The following is a 5,307-nucleotide window of genomic DNA, read 5'->3' on the forward strand; positions in this document are numbered from 1 at the left end:
CTAATAAGAGGAACTTTCAAATCGATTGCGTTGCAATTACGTGCGATTTTCCTGAAAAATTAAAAAATGTGTTTATTGTATTACATCGTAATTGGAACAGTAACAAAAGGAAATGAGACATGAACAAGCGGTTGTCATCAAGTTGTTAGGGGTGAATTGTGCAGAGACCGTTTTTAATTCCATTCCCAGAGGAAGCGCGTTCCTTGAAGCTAATAAATAATTTAAATTTAATCGACTTCGCTCTGTGACTAAATCTAATTTTGTCTTTGTTTCGCCTTCGCATTGGCTCGGTTTAAAACGGTTAAATATTCCTTAAAAAGTAATTTGTTATGCCCTTTGGGTTATCTGTTATCTGCTTAAAAAATAAAATTTTACAATCTTTCGTGCATCTTTTAATAGATTTTTCAAATGAACACTTACATTACTCAAAGCGAATTTATAACAATGTATCTGACGACACGACCTATTAAATTTAAGTTTCCTTTGAAAACTACTTTGATATTGGAATAACTCGGATAGCTTCTCATGCGGCAGGAAATTTTTAAATTACAATATCAGATTATCATCCTGACTTTAATGTAAAGCTGAAATGCCATCTTTAAATAATCCCGCATATTTTATAATTGAAGCATGCACTATGCGCATATTTGTCATATGCATTGCGGATTATCTATAGTTAAAAATAAATAACTCCAGTTTCCTGCTTATAGAGAAAATGTGACAATTAAATAAGGATAAGAAATGATTCAGGATATGTCGCCTATTAGTTCCAAGTGAAAAATTGGATTGGTCACCTTCAACTTTCCAGTAAAAGACCTGGGAAAATCGCATTTTTTGCAATTTTTTAATAAACGTTTTTTCTAAAAGCTTCTTATTTCACTTGCGGTTAAGTAGACTATTTTGCACATGACAATTCAACACTTTGAGTGGTTTATTCGGTTAGTATTTGTAGTTAGTAAAACTGTTTACTTCCATTCCAAGTGCTAGACAATGTTGAGTTTGAATGGTCTATTCGACTTCTGAAATACGACCAACCGATACGTTGTGATCAACATCTTCGTTCGAATAAACCATTCCAAGTGATTTTTCCTAAGCAGTGCCAGTGGCAAAAATAAAAATTACTGGCTTTTGGCGTAATTTTGCGGAAGAAAAAGTGTGACAATTAAGTTCGGATAAGAAATGAAACAGCATGTTTAGCCTTTTAGCTCTGAAAGTCAATCACATACATGAGGCAATCCTTTAAGATTAAATCTTTGCGACAGTAAATTGAGCAGGTGTTGCCACGTAAGTGTTAAAAATTATTTTCAGTAACGACTTTTGGTGCGTAGCGACACTTTATAAGTTGCGAAAAGAACCGGTGCTGTTACTGTCGGTAGAATTGTGCTAATAAAGTACAATATTTAAGTTGATGCCAACATATTGTATGGAGGCTTAATTGACTTTGGAAAATATTTGTGGCTGGGATTTTAAACTTTACACTACAATTTTCACTTGGCAGTTGATTAAACTTTCACTTTTGCTTCTAATTTAATAATTGAATTTAATTATCATGGAGGCCGTTGGCTATTTTAAATAAACATGATTATAAAATATGAAATGTATAACAGCTACACTCGCTGGGGTTCTACAGCTGAAAAGAGTTAAATGAGATGACTACCAGTACAATGTTGTTGCAAAAACGTACAATTTGCTTTCACGCTGAAAAGCTGGGAGTTTAAAAAACATTTGTCAACATTCCGTATGAGCGGATTTGTGCGAGATAAGTCTAAACATATCTGACAATTTTTTTGTGAAAACAAGTCAAACGGGCATATTTCCGTCGCGCAAATATTCCAACAAATGTCACTGACGTATTACGATATAACTTAAACAACAGACTCGAACATACTTTGGTGGCATAGTTTAATAACGGGCTGCGGATTTTCGTGCCGACAAAGCAGCGCAAAGAAGTATTTCTTCCAGCGGCTAATTAAATACTACTGTTTGCGCATTTTCTTTACTCGGCTAGAAACAGCCCCTAAACATGTTCAAAGAGGAAAATTTCATTTTCTCAACTCGGAACAGTGTCACTGAAATATTTTTTAATTAAGGCGAATATTTCAATCGTGCCCTTAGCACGCAAAATTAAATACATTCAATCCGTTTTGATGACGCCTTTGGCAATTTATTCACAGTGACGCCAAGTTGAAAACGGGTGAGATTCTCGTTCAAAAAAATGTCTTCCTGAGGTTTCTCAAGCACCAGAGGTTTGCTTGCATCCTCTGAAGCCAGGAACGGCTCAAAAGTCCGAAAAACTTACCAGTGTTACGCAATGGCCGTAAAAGCCTAACTTTTGTACTGGCAAGTTTGCCAATCCGAAGAGAAAAATCCGATACGGATTTACATATCTCTCGTAGCGATCATTAAATTAGTATACCGGTAAACTGATAAAATTAATACCCATAATTTGCCATAAGTTGTCGTCCGAGAGGACACATGTCCATCGTTAAAAGATAAGAGAACACTCTTAAGCGCACCCATAAATACCATTAACGATCTCTTGTAACGCCCGTTGCCGTTAGAGTTAAGATTTGAGAACAGAGTGTATTGGGTCCTTTTGTTTTATGGTTGAAAGCTCTTTCCATTGTCTTCGTTATTGCTCGCACTACTTTCTAAGGGCTGCCGCAGTAAAATTTTCAAATTCCTTAAATCGCTCCTACGATCGTTTTCATCAATTATTTTATTAATTATTTAAATTCATTCCTGGGTTTCAGTCATTTATTGTCTCTATTTATCAATCAAAATACGTTTCGGTGTATTTTTCCACCATCATCAGTTTTTATGTGTAGCGTTATGTGTAGCGTTGTGTTGCTTTAAGCCTTGGCATGCATTTTTTCAAAAATCAAAAAAATGCATGCCAAGGCTTAAAGCAGCAACAACGCTACACATAAAAACTGATGATGGTGGAAAAATACACCGAAACGTATTTTGATTGATAAATAGAGACAATAAATGACTGAAACCCAGGAATTTGGAATTGAAACACAGTCAGGAAATTAATATTTTACAATTAATATTTTACACTTAACTGATTTGCTGATTTGAATTCACCTGCTTGGATACTTTATGCTGAGAATAGTTAAAAAGCTTCATAAAGTGTTAAGGCTCTAAATTTATTTGCCTTATCACGTTGTTAAAGTGATGGAAATTGCCCAAGTTCTGTCCATATTTGGAAGGAAAATTGGCCTAATGACTTGATTATGGCTACTCACTCTTATAATGTTCTTGAATAAAAACGCCTAATTAAAATTGGAGAAGTAAACTGACGGTTGGCAAAACGAAAATAACTGAAATATTCGTAAGGGTAAAATGTTTATCGAGAACGGAGAAAACCGCGTTCCTTCCTAATGATTTCAAAATACAGAACGATTGTGAACTTTTTATTAGCGTCGGTCTAATGGCCATATCATTATGCAAACATTTAGTTAGTATCTCGATGCCGGCCGTCCTGCCCAACATCCTTTAAAAATATTCCCTTTATTCAGTTCCACGATTTTTCTTTATTTTTTGAGATATTTATTTTAGAAATCACGGTTTTATTCAGCTGTAATTTGACGAGCATTCGGTTTTTAATCATCGTGCTGGGGATCTGAAAGAATATTTAACTAGATTAGCTTTTAGCTCGAAATGATAAAATATCTGAGATTCCCATGCCCATGCCCTATTCATTTTTCAGTTCTCGAAGACCGTTTGTTCCTGTGTATCAGGAATAAAGCCCCTGTATAGAAAGAAAATATTTTCCTGTACGGGGATGTTTTTTTGGGTTATAAGGTAACATAATAACTCTTGATAGTTCAGTTAAAAATACCATGCCGGGCATATTCAAGCGAGCAAAGCTGTGCTTCTATATGCATTTTAATCTAATTTTTGCATGCTTGATATATTTTTAATTAATTTCTTGTTTTTCAAGTTCTGCACTCATTGCTTGAAACTGATGAGTTTTTCTGACTTTCAGGCAGTCGTGGAATAGATTTTTTTCTTGAACTGCAATCAACCTCTTCTTAAGATGCAACCCGCTGGAGTTTGTGAAACGTTAGGACGAAATTCTAGTGTACGGCTACTCTCTTAAAAAGAACGAAAAACTCTTGATCCGTCCAGTTAAGCTTTAAAGCGAAACAGTTTTTGAGCAAATGTGACATATTCTTTAATGATGTTAGAATGTGGAACTATCGAACGACGAAGGATAATTATCTGGTGTTTTTTGATCTGATTAACTTGATTCTAGTTTACCGTTCCACTTATCAGTACAGTTTAGACGGTCAATTTATTCTTATTACAATACAAGTCATCTTAATAACATCTCACATAATTACCGCTATAAAACGTATTTAATTTCTGCGTTACGGCGACAGACTGCTACCGTAGATCACCTAACTGTATTTTGGTGATAATTTGTTGTTAACTGGGTATTATTTAATTTGCTGAAATTGAAATCGATTCACCTACCTATATTAAAGTAAGTAATCGGGTCACTTCATTACGGTTTTTGCATAACACAATGTCCCATTGTTTTCCTTAAAATAAGTGTTAATAATCCAGCGATCCATGTTCAGATGGTTCAGTTGTGAATGGAATTAATGTTAAGATTTTGATGAATAATAATTCAGTATCCTTTGTAATTCGAAATTCTTGAGGTTCAACTGATTCACTCAGCTTCGGCACAAGGTGAAATACTTGGCCAACATTTTGTTGGTGAATGTAAATCGTCCCCTAATATAAGCCTCAACTTTGAGCTTTGACAAGCAAAAAGTAATTTTTGTGGGACTTTTAAACTATGCTGGAATTCTCTTGCCCCAAAGCTAATTTTTGTTTAGCAGCAAGTTGACATCGGTAGCGGTCAGAGCGGTCGGTTATTACAAAGTGCCAAAGGGCGTAACTGTGTCCGTGGGATATAATCGAATAAATCATTTCGGTCTTCTAACTTTTTTAACGACCATCCTCTATAATTAACTATATTACTTTTAGGTTGTAGGTATAGACAGTCGAATCTATATGGGCTTGGGATAATTTAAAAATACCTACCATAACCTCTCAGCACTAATTAAGGTTGTGCTGTCGAGAAGCAGACATGAGTTTAAAGCAACATTATACAGCGTGATCCTTTTAAGTTGACCAATAATGATGGCACATAACGAGTTAGGCTTTCGCGACAATTGATTTAAATTATTCAGTTTTTTGCACCGTTAGTTCGTCAGGAACAAATTCTTTTCTATGACGATGTAAAACACTGGAACACTCAAGGGCGGATCCAGGGGGGGGTCATGGGGG

Source organism: Dendroctonus ponderosae, unplaced genomic scaffold (genome assembly GCF_020466585.1).
Source record: "Dendroctonus ponderosae isolate FM_Combo_2020 unplaced genomic scaffold, Dpon_F_20191213v2 Dpon_F_20191213_1, whole genome shotgun sequence".
NCBI classification, from domain to species: Eukaryota; Metazoa; Arthropoda; class Insecta; order Coleoptera; family Curculionidae; genus Dendroctonus; species Dendroctonus ponderosae.